This window comes from Solea solea, chromosome 6, assembly GCF_958295425.1.
Source record: "Solea solea chromosome 6, fSolSol10.1, whole genome shotgun sequence".
Taxonomy (NCBI): domain Eukaryota; kingdom Metazoa; phylum Chordata; class Actinopteri; order Pleuronectiformes; family Soleidae; genus Solea; species Solea solea.
In genome coordinates, this window is record NC_081139.1 from 23091964 (window position 1) to 23102723 (window position 10760).

Sequence of the window (10760 nt, forward strand, 5' to 3'; positions counted from 1 at the left end):
AAGGGCTTTGTAAAAACACTAGAAGTCATGCAACTGACATTGTAATTTATTTTAATCATGGGTAATTAATCAGTGCTAATTCAACCAGCTTGTTTTCACATTCAGGCAAATAGCTTGAATAGCAACCAAATGGCAGAGTGACATGCTGCAGCGAGGGGAAGTTGTTTGAGGACCATTATGTATGATTACTGTATGTCCTAGGGGGAGTGAAGTGCTGTGGCAGAAACTCCACACACACACACACACACATTTAGGACGAAACTGAAGAAGATGGGTCCAAGGTTTTGAAATACAAGTTGCTCCCTTTTCGGGAGGAACTGACACATCCAGCTTCACAAGTTACCGTATGTAAGTAAGAATATCCACCATTACACAATACTTCCTTACCCTGTGTCTCCCGGTCCTAATTCTTCAATTTATTTCAAATAAGACATAAACCTTTTAAAAGTGATGGCATTTCGAGTTTAAGAGAAGCAAATCAATAACAGCTGGGCACTGTGGGTTTTTAATAAATGTTCCTGAAATAGGAATAAAGAGAGCATTTGTTGGGGACTATTTTCAGTCTGGGATGAATACATGTGGTTTGACAGTGAGTATTTTTGAATTACTCTGGACAGAGTAAACTGACTGATGAAGTATGTGTCCGCTGTATTTAGAGTAAGAAGTTAACATGGGATCTATTGCTACAGTCAGTACGTTGACAAGACTTCAGAAAAAATTATATATATTATAATATTGGACTTTAAAAATATGTGTAAACATTCTAGTCCAACTGATATTGCACTAAATTGAATTTCTCAAAAATACGTTCAGGTCTCCAGCTGCACATGTGCCACATGCATTTCTTACCGCTGGCTAATAGAGCTCCGGACGTCACGTGACTCAGTTTCTGTGAACAGCCAAAGATGCAGAAAAAATGAACAGGACCGGTGGCTGGATCCTTAAACTTATATAACTGAACCTTATTATAACCCTGGCAAGCTTTTCATGTGGGTGGAAACAGCCAGAGAGGACATTATTTCTGGACTTGCAACATCCTGACATCTTCAACTTCCTGATTCACTTCCCGTCATCTCACTCCAGAGAGTCACTGAACGTTTTCAAGATCCTGGACGGAAACAAGCGGATAAAGAAGTGTCGCGTTACCTTTATGTAGCATAATGTTGGCCTTACCATTGGGCAGTGTGATGTAAATAATAGCTGTGTTAGTGTTGCTGTACAGAGTTGTATGTCACTTAAACCATCCATCATTTACCAAGAGTTAACAATGAAGTCCATTTCCTGTGGGTTCCCATCGCTCCGTCTTCTTCTGCTCGCTGTGAGGAGTGTGTTTCAGTGTTTCACCTCCACCGTCTCTCTGGATCCGTGGGAATCCGGTAAATGTTCTCCCATTAGCCCGTCTCCAAGTGTTTTGGCAGTACCATGGCACAATAGCGCTCTACAATCTTTATTTTATGATGAAAACAGCCGGCGAAAAGACATGTTGCCTGATTTATGTGTTGTCTAGTATGTCTATAAAGTCTAACAGCATAGTGTCCTGCCAGAGGGCATAACCTTGGTTGTGTGACGAGCTCTATACCCAGAAATAATAGAATATTGTTATGCGCTGTCAGCTTAAGGGGTTGGATATTTATTAATAAACTGTAGTAGTAAACTGTACACTAGCTACTCCGAAGAGGCAGAAAATGGGGCATTTTGCCCCCACGCAGAGGCCAAACACATTTCATTCAATAAATTGATTCTGCATTAGTGCTTGGATCCTAGGACAATTCAATTAAATCCAAAAAACCTTTTTTTTCCCCGGGGGAAGCTAAATGCACACAGAGCAGTTATGATGTAATAACGCAATGACAAGTTAGAAATAGTGCAGATCAATAAATATAATGTAGAAAGAACGAAAAAGCCTGTCAAGTAGTGGTACACGTACCACAGTTTGAGAACCATGGCAATAGAGGAATGAATGGACAATGGCTGGTAGACTGAGCGCTAAGGTGAAGAGAGAGACAGAAAGGGGAGGAGAGGTATGACACCCCACTGGTTTAAGGGCACATTTATGCAACTTCTGGCCTTGATTCAAACCCCTGTGGCTGCCTAGAACCACAGCAATGTGCCTCTGAGGGCCACAGAGGAGGAGGAGACTGGGAGCCTTGCCCCTCCGAAAACGTATCCTTGACTAATCCAACAAGTCTGACCATCAAAACTGATCCCCATTTCCTGTGCCAACAGCTTTTACACCTTCTGTACGTTTTATCCCCACCATACGCTTTGCTTTGGTATTGGAGGGAAAAAAAAAAATCAACATTCCATTTAAAAAATATAACTGTGAGAAGAAGAATTTATTGACTTTATTTTACTTTTGGTTGAGCTGAGGAAATGACAGAGATGAAAAGAAAACTGGGTCAATGAAGAGCCAGTAGAGGCTGTTTGGTTCTGCTGAGTCATGTTGACTATGTGTGTCTATGTGTTTGTGTGTTTGCTTGTATTTGTTACTGCTTTTGGACCTTTTGTGACACACCGACCTTGTCGGGACAATAGTCCTCATCTAAAACCTGGTCCTAATGAGGCAGAACCATGTGTTTTTCAGGCACCGGTTAAATTCAGGGATGAGGTTTGAATTGTGGTTAGTTTAAGGGTAAGGTTAGTCTTTAACTGGTTATGGTTAAGGTTAGTGATAATGCCATGGTGAGGCTGTCCAAATGAATGGAAATCAGTGAGAGTTCTTTAAAGGATAGGTGTGTGTGCATGTGTGTGTGTGTACGGACAAGGCTCTGGTCTGTACTCCCTGTTTGCTTAAGGTGGCATGAGTCAGCCTAACTCAAAAACAGGAGCCTGTTTTCGCACCGCTTGCCAACTGCCTGTCTGACATTTTTCTCTTGAACTACCACACAAACTCACTCACACACAAAACACGCTGACATCTCACAGGCCCAAACAGCCTCTCATACGTTCAACTACATCTCTGTTTGGCTTTGATAAACAGTTCTGTCGACTTCACCAGTGACCGCCTGCACAACCAGAGACCTTCTGGATGCCAGTTGCAAATAAAAGCACAAAAACACATTTCACTTGGACTGAATCAATGTGAAAATATCCATGAAGGTAAACAACACAACACAATTCCATTGTTTTCCATGTGCAGTAAAAGCAGAGCGAATCACATAGAAAGTGAGATTCAGGGAAATGAAAGCATGAGAGATGGATGGATGACACATAGAGACTTGCAGATTAAATCAGCTGTTTCTAGGGCAAGGTTACAGATTTTTTTTTATGTAGTCATTTTTATTCTTGTCTCAATACCATGTCCTCCTTTTCATAACCGTTTCACCGTTCTATTCAATTGCCACACTTCATGAATAGCACTCTTAGTCAGCGTTCACCACAAACAGGATTTTGTGCAACCACACATAATGAATCATGAAGAAGAAACTGTATGAATCAAATGAGACTAATTACTGAAATTTGCCTGGGAATTTTCCACTCCACTGTTGATAAATAACCCACGTATGTAGAGAAAGAACAGATAAACAGTATAGTTGTCAATGTGGAGGGTTTTTTCCTCAAATGTATGTCAAATACAGACGACAGGGTGGATCTGCCAGGCCTAAAGCAGACTCGCCGTGTAGTGTATATAGTGGAAATAATGCTTTTTGAGATGTTTTTGTTATAAATGTATTGTACGTAGAGTAACTCTTCATATTGTGTTCTTCTTTTCTGACCTTAAGTCTTGCCCTGTGAGGACAAATGGGAAAATACACCAAAGCCCACTGCAGAAAACTGTAGCCATATTATAAAAATAGCCCTTTTTTTATTAAATTTATCACACTTGTCATGGCATCCATTTTGAGAGAAAATTCCAAAACAAGTTATTTTAGGGCCCTTGTGTGAAGGTAGAGGAAAAGGAAACACTCATTATCTGTATTTTTGCAATTTTCTGAGTGTTTTCACTTCATTGGAGTGAACCTAAAACCTCAATTCTTTCTGGTTGTGTTGTTGGTTGCAATGCATTTTGCACAGAAACGTAACGTTCGTGTTATACCTGAGTTTTTGAAAATGACACTAAATCATGAAGGGGGGGTTGTTGGCTCTCTGAAAGCGTACAGGAAGGGGTGCCTCATCCACATAAATACTTATTTCCTGTGCTGCGTCAGACAGAGCGCCAGAGTGACTATTGTCTGTGTGTTTGACATAATCATAGCATGCGTAGTTCAGGGACCATGTAATGGCAGAAATTCCAACAGATTGGGTTGAGTTGACCTCAGTGCATGAAATACACCTCAGCACGTGTGCAGGGAGGTGCTGGGTCAGGAGAGGGGCAGCAGCGTGGGTTGGGGTAATAGCCCGGAGACTGTTTGGGTCACAACGCTCTTATTACCATGACAACCTCAAAGACCATTTCCTTTTAGCGCCTGTTGTTCTTGTGTGGCTGCCCACCTGCTGTCACATGTCCACCTCGAGGAAAAGACATCTTTCAAACACAGTGAGAGTGCAGCAGATCACAGCTCTCCACCAAACACACCACAATTACAAACACTGTTTTCAGAGGCAGGAGCACAAACCTCTCATGTGTTTTCATTCACACGTGAAAAAGAAACTGGAAATTGAAGCCTCTCTGTGTTTTACTGCAGCAGTTTCCTGTGTGCAGTTTATATAATACCCTCTGTAACTTCCCTGGTGTTTACAGAACACTGACCCTTAAAGGATCAGTGAATACAAATCATAAAAAGCAAATTTTCTCCGATATTTGCGGTGTTAAAGCGCACTGATGCTAGTCAGTCAGCCCACGACTTTGGTTCAGACTGAATCGCAGCAACCTTTGGATGGACTATCATGGAATTTAGTACAGGCATTAGCAGTGCTTTGGGGATCTCTTAACTTTTTTCCCTTATCACCACAAGAACATCAAAGTTTTTATTCAGCTCTCAAAACTTATGACATTTTTTGGAAGTTGCTTGACTGTTTGATGTGTTCTTAGGACTTTTAATCTAGTGCCACATGACTGTTAAACTGTTGGATGGATTGTTGTTGTTTTTAACTCTGACATTATTCCCCCTGTGATGAACCGTAATAACTGTGGCGATGCCCTGTCTTTGACTCCAGTTTCCTCATCTACTGCTTTATCCTCCACATGAGGGTCGTGCGTCTGCTGGTGCCAATCCCAGCGGACACAAGACAAAATGTGGGGTACACGCTGGACAGGTCACCAGTCCATCACAGGGCCAACACAAAGACAAACAACCATTCACTCTCACATTCACACAATCACACCTACGGTTAATTTAAAGCGTGCCACTAACCTCTGCAGGTTTTTGGACCGGAGAAACCGGAGAACCTGGAGAAAACCCACAAGCACACAGGAAGAACATGCAACCGCAATGCTTACCAGCGGTCTTCTCGCTGTGAGGCAACAGGGCCGGCCACGTGCGTCAGAGCAAATAAGGAAATATTAAAAGAGAAGATAGTCTATGCAATTATAATAATAATGTATTTTTTTGGTTAGTATATACTTTTTCAGCTGCTCCCTCTCCCCACAGTGGATGATCTGCACATTTGATTTGGCAGATATTTTTTTATACCATATGCCATTTATCTGGGCTTGTGTCCAATAAAAATGAGCAATGGGGATGAGGTATCCTGCTCAGGGTACCTCAGCCCATGACCTGGTGGGGTCACAAACCTCCAAGATCTCTTTCCACTTGGCTCTGGTTTGCCTCAAATAATAGTTATATAGTATATGAAATAATGTATAGTATAAATTAAGTATACAATACACTGCATATGATGTTGCAAAATAATAATACATACATGAGGATAAAGTGAGACTGGTTGTATGTTTAGCAGAAAAATGGCTACTTTCTAAATGACAAATGGTGAGAGGATTCAGTCAGGTCCGATGTGCCCTATCTACCACGGTGACATCGTCTCACCCTCGCTGTAATGTACTGTATCTCACTAGGTCTTGGACTGAGATGGAGACTGAACAAGTGAACTTCTGACTTGATGAGTCTAACGCCATTATCAGACTAATGGAGGTTAGAACGCCACCATCACACTGCAGCTATCTCCGTGTCATATCTGTTACTGTGGCAGGTGGGAATGAGACTGTTCTCGGTTGCCCGGCCTTGCTCCGGTTCTCCCCGGACTGGGCCATTAGATTGGATGGTTTCAGCAGAGGAAGGGGCAAGAGGCGGCTCTGCAGACAGCTGGTAATGATGTCCTCTCACACACTGCACCCTGTGGATAATGGCTGTGGCGAGGCCCGGCATAGTCGGCTGCAACCGAGTCTGGGGTGCAATCATCTGAACAGCCTTGTCTAGTCATCTTGCTCTGATTCTAAGCTATCACGGATAAGCCAGCGTAGCATGTAGCTCATTTCACACTGTGATTCTTTTTCTCCTATCTGGATCTGCTAGCTGCCAGATTGAGTTTAGAGGAACACAGTACTTTTTTTCCCAGATGTGATGAGGTTATAGGATTTGATAACAATGGCAGTGGTTCAGTGTAGCTTCAGTTCAAGTTATTACACATTAGCAGTCACAAGGCCAAACTACATGCATCTCTATTACCATTCTGACAGAGTTTGTGAAGTCTGTCTGAACCATGGACCTTATATAAAAAAAAAAGAAAAAAAAAAAAAAAAAAGGGGGCTCAGTGAAGTCAATCTGTAAGTGTAAATATACTGAAAAGCCACCAGGAAGCAACACCAAGGGTTGCAAAAAGAACTCAGTATTAGTGTGGTGAGTGTAAGGAGGGAACCAAACTAAGTGATGGAATATTGTTAAAGTTTAAGAGCTAATAGGACATACGAGGTCCCGCTCGTAGCCTGGTTACTGACAACGCCACCTTGGGACTTTCACCCAAAGATTAATTTTTACCCCAGCAAGGACACGCAAGTAAATTCCACTCAAGAGGCAGGAGACTTGGTTCAAAATGTTAAAATAATGTACACTTTATTTTATAGATCTTTTAAAAACAAATAACAAAGAAAATATATATAAAGAAACTGATAACCACAAATTAATCAAACAAGACAAACAAAATTGCAAATTGTACTCTAAAGACTAAACTACATATAATTCCCCAGAATAATTAAAGAAAACAACATATAACACTACATAAAGCACTTAAATAATATGCCCTAAAAATGTATATAATACATCAGTTAATTAAATCAAAATAGATCTCAGAAATCAAAAACAAAAAAAGGGGGCAGGTGGAATAACACAATCTTACAAAATCAAAATAAACCTAAACTAAGATATCAAAATAAAATAGCAAGCAAACACAAGGCTGTCACGCAGGAAACAGGGATCCACTACAGGCCCACGAGAGCCAAGGCAGCGGCCCTGGAACACCGGAAGCAAAGCGGTGGTAGCGACACAGCTGCAAGACAGCGGAGAAGGGTCTAGCTGCAGACCCGCAGACCACTCAACAACACACCCCTCCACACTCTACAACAAACCCCCTCACACTCTACGACACTGATTGGGTCACAGAAGAGATTGCGTCTGAAACGTGATGATGTTTACGTTGACTAGTATGAAGAGAGAGAACCCGAAAAACCAACACGGGAAAATGACGGAGGAAAAGGTAAGAATGGATAAAAAACATATTTTGATATTGAACGCTGTATGAATAGTCATTATTTGTATCCATTAAATCAATCAAGTGCGGTTTATTAACCAGTAATGTCTGCATGCTGTAACAGCAAGCAAGACGCAGCGATTTTCTCCCCTTTTTTTTCTTTTATTTATATGTATAGGTTATAACATTGAGACAGAGGGTCTCATTTTCAACCAAGAAACGTATAAGATAAACTAAATGCTCTTTATATATTAGTATTTATCTGTTCTTTAATCTTTAAATGACTCTGAGAAGTTGCACACAGCTTTGCTAACTAACTGAAAACTTGTGACCTCAGTTCTACAATTGTTAAAATAAAAGATTTGATAATGAATAATATTTTTCATGTTTAGAAATTAAAAGTTCTGTTGAATCACGGTCAACAGTGTCGTTTGATGTGATTTATTTCAGTTAGCCTGCATATATTTTACGACAGGGAAAGTCTTAAAGGCAAATGCAGTCCAGTTCAAAACTACTTGATTCTGGATTAAAAATGTTCCCATGTTAAAAATACAAAATACACAATTTTATTTTACATTTTCTCTCATAGAGCAACACACCATTCAGTAAAGGAGCAGGCCCTGAGCTGAGAAGATGCGACTCGGACACTTATCAGTGTCCGATCTGCACAACAAAGGGGACCTATGCAAAGCTTGTGGCTCATCTGCAGGGACACCAAAGGTCAATGGTGGAGTACGGTGGTAAGTCCTCCTAAATTATCAAATATTTTTTTCATTTCAATGCTGAAAGGCTTTAATTTCCCCATGAGCCTTACGTATTATGAAATGTGATGTTATTTCTGTTTGTCCTGACCATGGATAACTGTGACCATCAAACTATTCAACTCATCCATTTGAGTATCAGAAACTAAATAAGTGAAGTAAACTAATGCTGGAGCCATTTCATCTATGTGTACTGTACTTCATGTGTGTAGAATCTTAAGTCAATGTGTATTTTATTTTCACTCTTGTTGAGAATTTAGATTTTGAGAAAAAGTTTCAAGATTCCTGCATTTTTATAGATGCCCCTGATAATGATTGTTCTCAGAAGTAATGTAACAATTTGCCTCTCAGACAGGGTTTAAAAAAATATATTGTTTTGTTTGTTTCTTGAAACGTCTGAATCACTTTTCCTATCTGTCTTTTAGGATACAGTGTATACAGATGCCACCTTGACTGTGTGAAAAGCAGCCACTACCACTGTTGGTTTTGCACAACAATCATTGCGACTTAACAATATTTCCATCAAGCATTTCATAACCTGCTGCAAGACAGCATCCACAGCAACTCCACCATCCACAGTGACCCTAGTATCCAGGGTCAATGTGTCTGCTGGATAGTCTGTTGTGCATAAAATAAAGAAAATATATCATTCATCACTTGTATTCATTACATGGATTTGAAAGTTATACAACTTTCTGTGCAGAATCAAGGGTTTCAGTGCTTTTGTTTTACTTTCATCAAAATACCTACTGATGTCCAACTGGCTGGGTTTGATTCAGATACCAATGTTTCACATGTCTTCCTGGAAATAGGTAACATCTCCTTAATGACATACTCAGCAGATCTCGTCTACTTAACATCTGTCTACCACCACCTGGACCACACCAGCATAGAATTTTAGCAGTTTTTTTTTTTTTCCAGGTTAAAAACATGATCAAGTAGACTTATTATTAGTTCTAGTCGTTGTTCTGTCCAGTTGAATAACATGTCAGACTAATAAGACATTCGATAAATGTAGGCCTATATTAAACACAACTTTTTTAACATACAGGTTGCCATGATGTTGAACGTTTGCAAAAACAAATTACATTGTACAGAAGCATGTTCACAGTGGAATTTTATAATGTGATACTATATTGTGTAAACGTGATAATTCTATCACATAAACGTGATACTATATTGTGTAAACGTTATATTATATCACATAAACATGATACTATATTGTGTAAACGTGATGTTGAAAGAACTTTTCCAATCGGCATTTATATATTTTAGCAGTTTGGCTATAACATTTCATACTTTACAAAAGTGACATTAATTATTCACAAATTTCACAGAAATAACATTTCTGTGTTCATAAAAGTCAACACGAGTATTTATTCTTCTCTATTCCAGTCGCACACCGGGATAAAAGTCTCTTGTCAACAAGTGTCTATGAAATACGCATGTGTAAATAAAGTTTCAATAAAAGTAGACGTCATCACGTTAGTAAACGTCATCACGTTAGTAAACGTCATCACGTTTCAGACGCAGTCTCTTCTGTGACCCAATCAGAGTGTCGTGTAGTGTGAGGGGGTGTGTCGTAGAGTGTGAGGGGGTGTGTCGTTGAGTGGGGGGGGGTGTCGTTGAGTGGTCTGCGGGTCTGCAGCTGGACCTACTTGGGGCAGCGGCAGAAGCCGTTAAGCTGAACAAAATCATGTCGAGACAAAGCAGCAGGGGACAGCTGATCGTCACGTCACCCAAGTCACAGTTTCATCAGCCAGGTGGCCAACATTTATCTAAAAAACAAAAAACAACATTAGCACTCTTATTATGGAGCTAAAACTACATTTTAAACGCCGCAATAAAAACAATAACAAACCTTGTTGCCGAGTATGACGCCCGCACAACACATAGGGGGAGACAGAGAGAGACTCGCGCTGCCACCGGCATTCACCTGCAACCACACTGGTGTTAGCCGTGAGGCACCAAGCAGTATGATGCAGAGAGGGAGAGGACACTTACCGCCGCAAGCTGAACACACAGCGCACCTTGAGCGTGGCGTGCAAGCCCAGCCGCTCTGCAGTACAACAAAAACACGCTATAAGCACACAGGTGGACGAGCATCACAGACGTGAAGCAGCGCACAGTCCTACTCATCGAGCGCCAAACACTCCGACCGGAAGTGACGCGGTGGACAGAGCGCAAAGAACGAGACACGGGAAAATCTGCCGCATTTATAGTCCCTTCACCTACAATGAGTAGCTACTATTGGTGTTCACATCCATGCTGCTACAATAGGAAATCTTGAGAATCTTGAGAAAATGAGCCTTGATTTACCTGACATGGTCTCAGTAGCTAGATTCATGTCTTCTTCAAAAGAACATGATGTCAATTTTGTAAAGTATGTTCCCATTTTGCAGAGAATAGACGATAAAG

At 40.7% G+C, this 10760-nt stretch overlaps 1 long non-coding RNA gene across 1 annotated transcript; it reads right to left on the reverse strand.

Annotated features, from left to right (window-relative positions):
- Positions 1–9516: 9516 nt before the first annotated feature.
- Positions 9517–10487, reverse strand: LOC131461065 (uncharacterized). Its single transcript, XR_009240438.1, has 3 exons — positions 10347–10487; positions 10204–10278; positions 9517–10120 (listed from the first exon to the last, which is right to left on the reverse strand). It is a non-coding gene; the product is annotated as an uncharacterized LOC131461065 (long non-coding RNA).
- Positions 10488–10760: the final 273 nt, after the last annotated feature.